Consider the following 16,020-nt stretch of genomic DNA (forward strand, 5'->3'; position numbering starts at 1 on the left):
TAAACTTATAGCATATCCATATCTATGTACAAGGAACCTTAGATAATTACCTTGTGATTTAACAATGCTTGGAACTTGATTTTTGGAAATTTCTTCTTTGAAAAAGAAGAAAAGCCGAGAGCAAGCTTGGAGAAAGAGAGATTTTTTGTGTTTTTGCTTTGATTTGATTCTTTGGTTGGTTGTTTTTTGTTTTATTTTTGGGTAATTACCTTTCTAACCTTGACTTTGTGTGGTTATAAACCAACCACATCTCCTTCCTCCCTATGTCATGCTTATGTCATCATGTGATGTCATCCTCCCCTCTTTGTCCTCTTCTCATTGGTTGGATGACATCATCCCCTCTAATCTCTTTGATTAGCTTCTAATTGTTTGCCTAATGACCGCTGATCTGTTATACGGTTCGCTTAACTTTCGTTTTCGTTTATCGTTTGAGGGATCATACCCGGGATCTTATTACTTAGGTTCCCTTAACCTTTCTCAATATATTGTATTCCTTTTATGATCCTCACTTATAATCCTTTAATTTGAATCCTTTTTATCCTGTTACCTTATACTCAATTCTTTCTGTATCTAGTGGATTTCTGGGAAAAATCAAAGTGTTCGGAATTGGATTCTGACGATCTTTACATACACTTATATACCACATAGAGTACTAATAATATCCCAGAAGTTCAATAACAGAACCCCTACATAGTGTGGCTTGAAAAGTTTTCTCATTCAGCATAATCTACAAAATCACTATTCATAAGGGTTTCAAAAATTTCCAAAAATTGGGGTTATTACAGTCTCCCCTCCTTAAAAGGATTCCGTCCCGGAATCAGATAGAAAATGAATAGGGATACTCTCTTAGCATTGCACTTTCTAACTCTCGAGTAAATTTTCCCATATTGTGGTCCTTCCATCAAACTCTGAATAGTTTGATAACCCTTCTCATAAGCACTTGTTCCTTTTCACTCTATAACTCTTCCTGGTTGCTCCATATAGGTTACGTCGGGTTGCATGTCTATGCGCTCATATGCCCCTATTTGTCTAGCATCCGAATTACACTTCCTTAACATTAATACGTGGAACACGTTATGACTTGCTACATGTTCTGGGGTAAGGCTAGCTCATATGCTAACTTCCCAATACTTCTTAATATATCCAAGGGTCTAACAATTGGTGGACTTAGCTTTCCTTTCTTTCCGAATCTCATTAACCCCTTCCAAGGGAATACCTATAACAACACTAGGTCCCCTACTTCCCATTCCTTGTCCTTTCGTGTCAAATCAACATACTTTTTATGTCCATCTTGGGCTACTACCATCCGTCCTCTGATTAGATCTATTATATCCTTGGTCCTTTGGACCACTACTGGTCTGAGCATCTTGCGCTCTACAACTTCATCCTAACATAAGGGAGATCGACATTATCTTCCCTCAAGGATCTCATAAGGCAACATCTCGATAATGACATATGATCTACTGTCGTAAGAAACTCAATCCGTGTTAAGTGATCATTCCAATTTCTTTCAAGTCTATTACACAGACTCTCATTATAACTTTTAGCATTAGAGCTTTTGCTTCTCAATACCCATTCTTTTCCAGTTCGTAATCGCTACTACCTTCCGTTCCTAATATTATACTGGTTATACTTTTGCTCGTTAGCATTCTATAACCTTTTAATAACCACGTCAACCTTAGTATCACGAATGTGTTTCCATTCCGAATACTACCACAACTTTATTACTCCTTTTTCAGCTGTTTATATTTCCCAAAGTTTGATCAATCATATAGAAGTAAAAGAATTCATTTAGAGATCACTATAATCATGAACACTTGTTACATTGCATAGTTAGTACAGAAGTTGGCCAGCCTTTAGTACTTGACAAGCAATTAAATAATAGCTGGTATCCTACTCGGCTTCTACCACACAGATAGATAGTCATTCGGCAATACCTCCCCTTCTGGAAGGGTTGTTCTTCTCAGCTTATACAAAATGAAAAGAAGAGAAAAGAACGAATTGAAGATAATTGTATATATGAAAAAAAAATATACTACCACAAAATATCTGGCTTGGAACCTACCTCTGAATTATAGAGGTTTGTCATAGGAGAACAAATCATATACGTATATATATCAACATCAAGTATTATCGCTTCGCATTTCACATGCTTAAATAGTTTTGCTATTCCGTTCATCATTCTATGGACCCATGCTCTTCCTCGAGCTTATACACAATCACCTTTGAAACTCCCTCGACATTGAAAATTGAATCTGGGATCTCATTCTAGACATCATCGTTACTAGAATTCTATGCTTGCATCGCAACCTTCCTCGTATAGTCATACGACCCTCAATTGATAAGGAGGAATAAATATTCAATAGGTAAACAATCTACTTAATTAGTCTATTCAATGATAACTTATACATCACCACGACCCGATTAGTGGTACTTAATCTCAACATTCATTCCAATACAACTCTCATGGTTGTAATCGACTCATTACTCGCAGAATCATTGCTGCACTACTATGGTCCACCACTGACTTACTGTCGTCATTTATTTTCCATGAAATCTTAATATCTAACCATACAGAGTCCATATATGTCGTATAAAATTCTTCTAAGGAGGTAACCTAATCACCATTCATGATTCATGAAGAACACTCCTGATCTTGACGTACTTACATGACATGAAGCAGATAAAATTGCAGAAGAGTTTCAGTCAAAGCAACGATAGCAGGTTAATACCATTCTTACTCGTATGCCTTAAATAGAAGACTTAACTCAAGGGTTCGTCTAGTCCTTTTTGAAACATGGTCCTGGCTTATCTCAAGATAATATCTTCTGAGATAGATAGCCCGCTCATGGCGATTACACGAATTAAACCTTTACCAACTACTATTACGGTTGGGTATTGCACAGTCATCAGAAGGAATGTCAATCTTTCAAATCATAATACAATCTTCACGGCTTTAACCATTATCATTGTATTCTCCTGGCACGAGCGCCGATAATTATCTTTTTACCTTTAAAGTGTCGGCCACCTCTTTGGCCTTTCCTGATAGTAAAATTTCCTTACAGTCAATGTCATTTTAACCACCTCCAAATAATTTTCTATCTCATTTCAATCACAGCTTATGTGAAGATGTTTTCCTTAAAATATGATGAGTAAAAAAAAATATCACCATTTTTCCATAAGTTATTGCCTCAGTCTTTAGAGGTTAATCACTGTCACGATTGACTTTCGATCATACTTAGGACATCTTTTATCTCAGGTCCTAATTGCCCTGAACAATTTCGACCTTTACTGGTCCGATCCATACTTTCTCGTGGTTTAACACGTGCCCCACTTGGCATCATTATAATTACGTCATATTTCCTTTATCATAATTTCTATTCTTGAGAATTTTGAATATTACCTTTCTCCTTGTAAAACCCCTAAGGTTTTCCTTGAATCGTTCCTCCTGTATTCCCTAGATACAGGGCATATCAAGATACCATTTATTAATACCAGAATCATTGTCTATATACTTTTGAAAAAAAAATTCCACTGATTCTTAAAGTTTGTTATTACCTTAATCCTTTCCAATTCATACTGTCAAAACTCATACTATCCCTATTAAGGGTGAAATGCCAACCTTTAGGCATTCCCCTAGGATTCGTTTTAAGTTACCGATGTTCTATCCTTAATTCTATCTTTAAAAGGTACCTGCATCCTTCCATGGATAAATCAAGTCATATAACCCTGATAAGGGTGTCTTATTCAACCATTCCCACCTCGATAGTACATGTCTAATTTCACAATAACATCTGTATTCAAAATGGGGTCAATCAATATGGCCTCCAAAAGATAACAACGGTTATCCGCTTGTCTTGCCTAATTTGGTAACGATAACAAGGATGTTCTGGAAGATATTGGTCGCGTTTAACGTGAACTTCTTCTTAATAATTCCTTATTTACTTTTGTTATTTATCCCAACAGTCATCTCAATGTTGGGATATCTCTCATACCTGGCGTCTCCCTTTCTGGGTATCGAGCCACCGGTCTTACACTTCACATTCTTGAAGGTCACTTCCTTCATCCAATTTTCCTAATTTCTTACTTTCTTGTCTCCTCAGTCTATCCGCGTCTCATTATTTATCCTTCGAACTATCTCAAGGGTTCCTCGAATCCGCCCAACTTACAGGGGATAAAATATATGTATCTCTTATGCCCTCAACCATCAATTTTAACTCATGGTGAATCACCCTCATCCTGACGATTACATACTTTTCTATTTCTATTGCTACAAGTCTTTAGGGTTTCCTCATACCCAACTCCCTTATCATTCCTCAAACTCTATTGCCTTTATATTCCTTTCCACTTCAGTTTCTTTTTATTTTCCTTTCTCTTATCATTATTTCATGAACCAACACAACATAAGCATTGATTTCAAACATCCTGTCATTCTGGATTCGTGTCCTTAGAACGAATCTTGACAACTTTTACAACTTAGATTCATAATTCATCATACTCTTCTGCCTTTGTTCTGGCTCTAAAGCTTTTACACTATCTCCATAACCTTGGGAATTACTTTCCCAAAAATAATTGACTGAACTTTAATCAGTTTATTATAATCTCTGGCTCCATGCCTTTCTTGGTCTTTCACCAGTGGGTGGCCTCTCTCTTAGAAGGGTAAGTGACAAAAACAGTCTTTTGTGATTCGTCCATCATTTAGAATCTCAAATGATTCCTATATTTCCTTTAGCCAGGCTCTTGCCTCGACTAGGTCAACCTGTTCCTTGGAACTCTGAGAGCTTAGAGACTTAAAGGTCCTGAAAGAATTTCTCACCGCATTGTTTCCTCAGGGTGGTGGTTGGGGATAATAGTCTAAGTCCTTTTTAGACAGGTCCATGAATTGCCGTATAGGAGTACCATCTCAGGTCACCTTTCCTTACTCAACTTTCTGTTTCCTTAGTATGAAACGTTTCAACCTTCTCCCATAATCGGGGTTATCTTATACATTAAAAACCTTGTTTTCTACTTCATTATGTTATGGGTTCCTTCTATCTTGATGGCGTCCTCCCTGACTATCACATTCAGGGTTGCCCTAAATCTTATTCCTTGAACTATGACTTTCATCTAAGATCTCATCTTTAAGCTCTTAAACATTTGGAACCCAAATTCTATAGGAATACCTCATTATTCCCTTATCATCTCTCTCGGTATTAATCTCATATCTATTTGTTGGCTCTCTGCCTTCATTCATCACTTTTACTGGCACAATATGTTCTTTTCCAATAATTCGGGCTATATTGCAATCTCAAACAGCTTTTCGGTATCGGCTCCGGTTACCTTCACTTCTATTTCCATTTTCTCAAAATCTCTTATAAACTCCCCAAAAGACATTATCATCTTGAGTCTCTCCTTTTTACTAAGGGCATCAGCCACCACATTGGCTTTCCCCCGAATGATAAAGAATCTCATAATCGTAATCCTTGATTAGCTCTAACCACCTTCTCTGGCGCATGTTGAGCTCTTTCTACGCGAAAATGCACTAGAGCACTTATGGCTTGTATAAATCTCGAACTTCTCTCAATACAAGTAGTGCCTCCAATCTTTTGGGCAAAACTATTGCCACGAGCCTAAGCTCATGGATGGGGATATCGAATTTCATATTACCTCAATTGTCTTGACGCGTACGCGATTACCTTGTTGTGTTGTATAAGAAGCACCCTAATTCCTTATGCGAAGCGTCACTACACTTCACAAAATCTCATTTTCCATCCGGCAACGCCAACATAGGGAACGTCACCAACCTTTGCTTCGGTTCTTAAAAGTTGTTCTCGCATTTCTCTGTCCATTCGAACTTCTCAGTCTTACGAGTAAGCCGCGTTAAAGGGGCTACTATCTTTACAAACTTGAACGAACCTCCGGTAGTGACCGACCAATCCTACCTCTGGTAGTCGACCTAACCATGGCCATCAATTCCTCAGTGGTCCTTTATTCATTCTTGTCAGGATCCTTCACGGGATCCTCCTCAGCAACAATCCCTTCTAGGACAACATCCTCAACCGCTACATCCTCAATATCAACATCATCCGGTCCTGCGTTAGGACACTCTATCGGATCCACAATCCCATCTCCAATTAGTAATAAAACATCATCGCATTGATGTTCCTCAACCTCAGGGTTCGGAGTCCCGCTACCATATACGATAACGAACTACGCTTTTATCGCTACATTTATAAGGGTTCCCATAAGGGTTTTAACTGTCAGTACTACGTTAGGTAGTCCGACTATGAACTTGGCAAGAGTTCTTATTATCTTAGTGAACTTATTATCTTAACGTCACATCATCTCTGAGGTTTATAACGCTGGGCTCTGATACCACTTCTGTAACACCCCAAAATCCGGGGTCGGGGATCCGGGTTGTCACGAGTTCCATTTCCCTTAATAACACCCAATCTTATTAAACAATCAACTACTCTGTACTGTGACCCCACAATATACACACACATACCACAAGTTATAGTCTTAGAGATGAATTCCCAAAAATAATCACAAGTCACTTTATTCCACAATTATCTGTCAATACACCTTAAAAAGATTTCTGAATAAATTTACATTTCTTTGCCATTATTACAATTCATAATTATACATATGTCTGGTACATCATTAGTTGAAAACTTAGCCTATTGGTAATTTCTACCTCAGCTACAGCGGCCTCAACGCTTCCAGAAAGCTGCGGAACGTTTCCTATCCGCTTGCGAATTGGGAGCTTGGTCCTGTTCATCTTATCTATCTGATGTTGTGTGATGAAAGAAGAAAGCAAGGGTGAGCAACAAGCCCACCGAAATAATATGTATAATGATTAACAATATAATAGCCTTTTCATAGTACTCATGAAAGTCTTGGTCAAAAGAAATGAACCAAGTTGATATCTTAATGCGATGAAGTCGCAAAATATTCAGTATATATATACATATATACTTTTCAAAATATTGGAAGTCCTCTTCCATGCATAATACACACAGAGTTCCAGTGTATAACTGTATAAAAATATCGTTGCAAGGTGATCTCATATATCTAACCTTGTCTCAACGTTTTTCTGAAAATCTTTGTCATGCATAAAATAATCATTTACTAGATATAAGTTTAAAAGATGAAGTTACAAGATACTCCAATATACTTATATCTTTTCCAAATACTACTTGAACTACCACCGTTCAAGTTATAATTAGTTTCAAAAGTTCATCACATAGATGAGACTACAAGATAATACTTGAATAGATTCAACCTTTAAAATATCATCAAAATAAAACAAAGTTATGAGATACTTCATTTGATGCAAACATCATTTTGAAAACTTGACCCTGCCAACACTCAACAATCGCCCAACCGTAGCCTTTCTATCGAAGTGCTCTGGGTAGTGTTGCAGAAATATCCAATTGGATGATGAACTCATTACGGGAGTTTGCCGCACCAGGAAGACCACTTACGATGATCAGTCGTAGTAGTACAACCCCACCATTTTCTACATGTATAGGAGAACCTGTCGGATTTACTTGTCAACCGAACACTGAACTCTTAAGGAATGGACCGTCTTAGCGGAACTTCCAGGCCATTTGGGCCAATATAATTAGGTTGGGCCGGCGCCACTCGACCACTTACGCCACTCCTAGTTCAGATGAAATCCATGACTCTGAAACGTAAATCTCGTCCCCACTTTCCCCAAGTAGAAACTTGTTGATACGGCTCCACCAAGAAGTCGTATCTAGTTGGAAAGGAAAACTCACCGATATTTCCCAGGTGATGCCTGTTAATGGATTAACTTGTTCCAAGAATTTTACTTCCCGAGTGTTGGGTAAGTAATCAATTCATTTATCAAAACAGCAACCTTGTTGCGAATATAAAACACACCACAGAGCCGGATCCCTCAGGTTTTGAGCGAGTATTTAAATCCCCTTCGAAAGGAGGATCTTAAATATAAAAATGAGTGTTGGGATCCGCTCTAACTTTTAAAAATCATTTTGAAAACTCGCAAAACATTTTTAAGAATGTTTGGAGTGATGCTGATTTAACAAAATAAATCAGTCCCAATATAAAAGAAATATCTGAATATTATTATTTAAATAATATTCCCATAAAGAATAATTGAGGTAGAAGTTGGAAAACTTATACTTGAAATGAATATTAAATAACCAAAAATATACCTATACGAAAGTACTATCTTTATTTGAATAATCAAAAGTGAGTTTGATTATCGACACCTTATTCTTTAATAAAATAAAGAATATATCTCAGCAAATAATCGGAGTCATAGATCCTCAAATGAATATTCAAATAATATTCAATAAATAAAATAAGCTGAGTCATAAGCTCTCGAATGAATATTCGAAATAATATTCAATAATAAAATAAAGGAGTCATAAGTCCTCGGATGAATATTCGAAATAATATTCAATAATAAAATAAAGGAGTCATAAGTCCTCAGATGATTATTCGAAATAATATTCAATAATAAAATAAAGTTATCGAATAAACCTTATTCGATTAATAGTTTTGAAAACTATAACCATATATATATAATTATATATATATATATAAAATCTACTCGGGATCCTCGACTCCCGGTTTCTGAAAATGTTTTCACCTTTGGGTCCCTATACTAAGGGTATATGCAAATTACCGCTATTCTCTAGCATATGTATTATCAACTGAACCAACAGATATATATGGCAAAAATACGAAACAGGCATGCATATGTACCATATCACATGCTACAATATATTGTAAGAATTTGCTAATATAACCGTCATGTATCTATTACATGATAATGCATATACAAGTGTATACATCACAACAACAGTATAGCGGATAAAAAACTTGCCTGAGCGACTGGGGGTTACGAATGGCTCGGGACGAGTCTGGTAACCTATAAACAACAAGTAAGTTGGAATTAAACCAAAGTCACTTGTAAATCTATACATTAACCAACTTAGACTCTAACGCTCGCTTTGCGCTTACTAATTCTCTTAAGTCACTCGAGTACCCTCGGCTCCACCATTTTTAATAATTTAACCATTACGGGTTTTAAGGTGATTCTTCGTGAGTCTCTTACCAACTGCCTAACACTCTTACCATAATTGTTTCATACACTAATTAACCCTTTTTGGTCTTTAACCTATGTTTCAAAGTAAGGCGAGGGGAAAAGTTTCGTTCGCGAAATGCCGTTACTTAAAACGGCCGTTTCTCCTAAACCGTTCATCGGAATCAAACGAACCACATATCAAAACGAAGCTCGTAACATGAACTATCTAAAAATGGCAATGGTCAAAACCTAGCAGTGAGTTCAAGGGTTCTGATGTTAAGAACAAAAACAGTCTACGGTAAATCGGGCATTACGACAACTATGTTTACGCGATTACCCAATTTTAAACCACTCCAAATCATCTCACAATCAACCCACAATCACAACCCAATCAAAACTCCATCCATAATTTATCATAACAGCCCCAACAACTCAACATTAACAATTTATACTACTCTTTATCATGAATTTAAACTACACTTAAGTTCATTAATCAACAACCAAGATTTACAACTCCAAAAACATCCCAAAACCAACTAATCTCTACATACACAACCATCAAGCCTCTCATGAACTATAATACTCATATTATGCTCTTAACATTCAATAACAAAGCTTGGTTAAGAGATTATACCTTCCTTGAAGCTTTTTAACACAACACAAGAGCTTTGAATGCCTAAAGAACCTTGATCCTTGCTTGTATAACCTTAATCTTTCATAAAAATTCAAGAAAACTAAAGTTATTTCTTGAAGGTTACTATTCACCATATTCTTCCTTGATTTATTGGAAGAGATTGTGAAGGAATTAGGAGCTTAAACTTATAACATATCCATATCTATGTACAAGGAACCTTAGATAATTACCTTGTGATTTAATAATGCTTGGAACTTGATTTTTGTAAATTTCTTCTTTGAAAAAGAAGAAAAGCCGAGAGCAAGCTTGGAGAAAGAGAGATTTTTTATGTTTTTGCTTTGATTTGATTCTTTGGTTGGTTGTTTTTTGTTTTGTTTTTGGGTAATTACCTTTCTAACCTTGACTTTGTGTGGTTATAAACCAACCACATCTCCTTCCTCCCTATGTCATGCTTATGTCATCATGTGATGTCATCCTCCCCTCTTTGTCCTCTTCTCATTGGTTGGATGACATCATCCCCTCTAATCTCTTTGATTAGCTTCTAATTGTTTGCCTAATGACCGCTGATCTGTTATACGGTTCGCTTAACTTTCATTTTTGTTTATCGTTTGAGGGATCATACCCGGGATCTTATTACTTAGGTTCCCTTAACCTTTCTCAATATATTGTATTCCTTTTATGATCCTCTCTTATAATCCTTTAATTTAAATCCTTTTTATCCTGTTACCTTATACTCAATTCTTTCCGTATCTAGTGGATTTCCGGGAAAAATCAAAGTGTTCGGAATTGGATTCTGACGATCTTTACATACACTTATATACCACATAGAGTACTAATAATATCCCAGAAGATCAATAACAGAACCCCTACATAGTGTGGCTTGAAAAGTTTTCTCATTCAGCATAATCTGCAAAATCACTATTCATAAGGGTTTCAAAAATTTCCAAAAATTGGGGTTATTACACAAGTTTCTTACTGAATGATACTTTCTTTTGCTTTCCTTTCTGACAAGCATCACACAGTCCATCCCTTGTGAATTCCACTAGAGGCATTCCTCTAACTAAGTCCTTTTTGACTAGATCATTCATTGTCTTGAAATTCAAATGGGATAGCTTCTTGTGCCATAGCCAACTTTCAACTGCACTTGCTTTGCTGAAAAGACAAGTAATGGATTCCGCATCTGTAGAGTTGAAGTCAGCTAGGTACACATTTCCTTTTCTAACTCCAGTTAGAACCACTTTATTGTCCTTCTTACTTGTGACAATACAGGCTTCAAAATTGAAGGAGACAGTATTCCCTCTGTCACAAAGTTGACTGATGCTCAATAAGTTGTGTTTGAGACCATCAACCAATGCAACTTCATCAATGATGACATTTCCTTTTGAAATCAATCCATATCCCATAGTGAATCCTTTGCTGTCATCTCCAAAGGTTATGTTAGGGCCAGCTCTCTCCTTAAACTCTGTGAGCAGGGTGAAATCTCCTGTCATGTGTCTTGAACAACCACTGTCCAAGTAACATAGATTCCTTCTTTGTCCCTGCACACAACAAAATCAATCAAGTTGATTTTGGTACCCAAGTTTCCTTGGGTCCAGCCTTGTTAGTCTTTTTCCTAGACTTCATTCCTCCTGCATCTTTTGATTTAGGTAACTTTGGGTCAACCTTGATCTCAGATGTGGTTGGTTGAAGTATAGGGTTAGTCACAGAATCATTTAGCACATTTGATCGATAAAGCATAGATTGTGCAAACATGTTATTCCACATAGGCATATTGTATGGCATGTGAGGCATACTAAATGCAGTAAAATATGGATTATTAATATATGGCATGTTTGCAAGATGTGCATGAGGATTCTGATGAGACATAACAGGCATAGCATGCAGAGGTGACATAGACATGTTAGGCATGGAGGGATTTGAAGGCATGGGAGCATTTTTAACAGATTTGCAATTATCAGATAGGTGATTAACACTTTTACAATGCACACAGCTTTTTCTAGGAGCATACCTATCAGGTGTGTAATTGTTATATTTATTAATCCCTACCTTCCCATTTCTTTTAGATTTTCTTTTAGTTTTCTTCTTATCCTCAACCAACTTAAGCCTATTTTTCAGCTGATCTAAAGTCATGTGTCCTATATTCACCTTACTGACATCTTTGGATGTGCTGGCTCCTTCTTTGACAAAGTTCTTGAGAGTTAAATCATTCTTCTTATTAAGATTTTTATTACTTGCCTGTTTTAATTGATGAGCCTTCAACGGATGCTCTTTTTCTTCCTTCAACGGATAACTTTCATCATCCGTTGATTCCACATCCGTTGACAATCCATCAATTAATTCTAACTTCTTTTTGTTTTTCTTCCAGGCATCCTCACAGAATGATTCAAATTGAACACCAACATCCCTAGATGTTTTCCAGGCCTTGATTACCTCTTGCTCACTTTCTAACTGTTTAGAAAGAATTTCTACTTTCTTAACAGCTTCTTCTAGTTCACTCTCAACAGTCAAGCATTTAAGTTTAATCTTTTCAAGCTCAATTACCTGACTCTCTAACACAGCATTCCTATCACTTAAAAACACATTATTTTCTTTGATCCTAGTGTTTTCTTTAGCTAGTGATTTAAGAGAAACACGCAAATGATATAATTCATTGGACATATCATTTATGGCTTCATTGCATTCATGTTTAGAAAGCTGAGAGAGATCAGTAGTAATTACCTGATTGCTTGATGAACTAGTTTCATTTTCATCAGAATTAGCCATCAGGGCTAGGTTGACATATTCCACATCATCATCTTCATTTACCCCATCTGCTGCCCAATCATCTTGAGTGAGAAAAGCTTTTTCCTTTTGTTTGAGCAAATCAAAATACTTCTTTTTGTAATCAACTTGCTCAAATTTCTTTTTCTCAGAATTTGGCTTCCTACACTCACTTGCAAAGTGTCCACTAATGCCACAATTGTAACATTTGAACTTTGATTTGTCCACCATGTTTTTGTTTGGCTGAGTGAACTTTGTGTTTTTCCTGAACTTCATCTTTGCAAACCTCCTGGACAGAAAGGCCAGATGTTCATCAATATCATCAGATTCATCCTGACTGGAATTGTCTTCATCCTCAGCAACTTGCTCTTTACCCTTGCTTGATTCTGATTTGCTTGTGCCAATTTTGAGACTTGGCATTGTCTTTTCCTCATTTCTGGCTTCAACTTTTTCACTGTCAGCTACAAGTGCAACTGATCCTCCTTTTCTCTTTCCCTTTTCCAACAGCTCATCTTGCTCCATCTCAAGTTCATAAATCTTCAAAATTCCATATAATCTTTCAAGTGTGAAGTCCTTATAATCTTGAGAATTTCTTAGAGAAACAGTCATAGGCTTCCATTCCTTTGGTAGAGACCTTAGAAATTTTAAATTGGAGTCTTTGACTTGGTACACTCTCCCATACAGCTTTAATCCATTCAATAGTTTCTGAAATCTGTTGAATGTATCATTCAATGATTCTCCTTCTTCAAAATGAAAATATTCATATTGTTGAATGAGAAGCTGCATTTTGTTTTCTCTAACTTGCTCAGTGCCTTCACAGATAAGCTGCACAGTATCCCAAATTTCCTTAGCAGTTTGGCTGTTGATGACATTGTCAAACATATCTTGATCCAGGCCATTAAACAAAATGTTCATGGCTTTCTTGTCCTTGTGGACCTCTTCAATATCTTCAACAGTCCATTCTGCCTTTGGCTTGGGAATAGACTGTCAAACAGCAACTGTAGCAGTAGCAGCTGTGGCCACCTTATGTGGGATGTGAGGACCATTCTCAATGCAGTTGATGTAGCTTTCATCTTGAGAGAGAAGATGTAAATGCATCTTCACCTTCCAGTGATGATAGTTATCTCTTTCCAGGATTGGAATCTTTACACCAATATCCTTCTTACTCATGATGTTAGCAGAATAGATCTTTAAACTCTTTGTATGTTAAGAGCTCGCTCTGATACCAATTGTTATTCCCAGTAGACTAACAATGAGATTTACAGAAGGGGGGTTGAATGTAAATCTCAAAACTTTTTCAAGTTTTGAGCAGTTTCTAAGGCTAAGTGTTTAAGTGAACAAATGTGTGTGAATTACTTGAAGCTGATACAGACAGATATATATTCAAACACAAATGTAAAGAACACAAAGAACTTAAAAAATTTTCTGGTGGATTTGTTGTTCCACCAGAGATGTGTTATTTCAGAAAATCTGTGATTCAAAGAATTAAATCACAGCTGATTCCTAGTACAAACTAGATGATTTTCTCTCTTGATATTTCTAAACAGCTCAGGAAAATTCTCTTCTAATTACTAGCTGCTACTTGGTTTATATATCACCAAGTTTACAAATGAAGACAAAAATGTAAAATACAATTGAAAGGATTCTTCACATGTTTCTTCTTTATTTCTCTATCCAATGCAATCTAGGATAATCTGTGAATCTTTGAATACTTCCTTGTTTGCATCAGAATGGGAATGCTGCATTTTCTTGATTCCTCCTAGAGGCTTCCACATTCCAGTTTGTCTCTGTTAACCCATGTGCCTCTGTCAGCTTGTGAATTGTCACTATCAACTGCTAATGAACCAAGCATCCGTTGAAGCTTTCATCCGTTGATGCCTTATCCATTGAGGCTTTATCCGTTGAAGCTTTATCCGTTGATGCATTATCAGTTGAAGTCTTTATCCGTTGAAGCACTTATCCGTTGATGGATATTATCCGTTGAAGCATTAGAGACATCCGTTGAAGCTTTGTTTCTTATCCGTTGAAGGTCTTCAATATCCGTTGATACTTCTTCACTTATACAAAATTACAAGGCATGAAATATTTACAATTAGCCCTCCTATTTGTATATCCATTAGTAGTCAACATGACTGATACTTTCCTACAACATCTAAGAATTACAACTTGAAACCAGAGAATGAAATGTGCTACAATACTAAACTTATTGCTAAGTAAAGCTACCCCTTCAACGGATAGCCAAGATGGTCTTATCCGTTGAGGCTACAAACACTAGATTTCTACTTAAGTGTTTTGTTTAACTTATCATCAAACTAATACACATATTCCTAACAGCCTTTTAGCTCTCTGTTTCTTGAATCTCTTTGAAGGTGGGGATTCCTTGCGAGGTTCAACAGAAGTCATTCTTCTAAGCCTTTTGAGAAGCTTAGATCCCCCAATTCCAGAATCCTTCTGAGAAGGAACTTTCTCAGCTTCTTTAACAACAGGTTCTGATGAAGAAACCTATTCCTCACTATCAGACTCATCTCTCAGAACAATTCTCCTTCTCTTCTGTGGTGTTTGAGAAACAGTCTTTGTCCTCTTAGGCTTGGAAGATGAAGGCTTCACAGTAGGTGCTGAGGATGAAGGTTGAGCTGTTTATGAAGTTGAGAGATATGATTTGAGATATGTTCTGAGGGAAGGTTGAGGTATAGATGTATGAGTGGTATGTTCTGATGGTTGCTGTGGTGTGTGGGTTGTGGTGGTGGGTTGGACATCAGGATAAACAGATCTATAGGTTTGAGGATCAGCATTTACAAAGATCTGTTTTACAGACTGAGGAATCTATAAAGGTCTAACCACCTTTTTCTTAAGGTCAGCATTTACCAAGTCATTAAAGGCTCGTTTTGCAATTTTGAAAGGTGGAGTTAAGTCAGTGGTAGGTTGGGGTTCATGTTACGACCGACATTTTATGTAATATTATTTGTGGATTGGGTATAATATTAAAGTCAAATGAAAATATATACAATGATTGTACGCTAGTGTGAGTGAAAATTTCTGCATTATAAATTTGCTTTGTGTAGTATATGATTTTTCAAAGCAAGAGTTTATTTAATTTCTTTATTTTTGATTTATAAGGAATATTCTAAGCTTTGGAAAAATTTTCTTTTAAAAGGTATTTTGTTCACAAATTTTGAAAATGATTTTATAAAGTCTCTAAAAATCCAAGTTATTTTATGATATAAATTTTATAATTTTTGAACTTGTATTTTATTTTATAAAAATAAATCTTTATAAATTTTATTTGTTATAATTAGCAAATTACATGGCTACCCTTGCATGCAAATACTCTTCCAATTCAACTAAGAGGCAAGGAAGACATTTCCAACCCCACTCACTTTCATTCTACTAACCAAATTACCCCTTTACCCTTGCATGCAAATCTACCTAACTATATTGGAAGGTTACTCTTGTAAAATCTCAAATCCACTCACTTTTGGCCAAATAAAAATCAAACTAACATGATTATTACTCCACATTCACCCCACCATTTCCACACTCCTCCTTTCCTCCCCCTCCTCTCAGTTTT

The sequence above is a fragment of the Apium graveolens genome, chromosome 1 (assembly GCF_009905375.1).
Source record: "Apium graveolens cultivar Ventura chromosome 1, ASM990537v1, whole genome shotgun sequence".
NCBI classification, from domain to species: Eukaryota; Viridiplantae; Streptophyta; class Magnoliopsida; order Apiales; family Apiaceae; genus Apium; species Apium graveolens.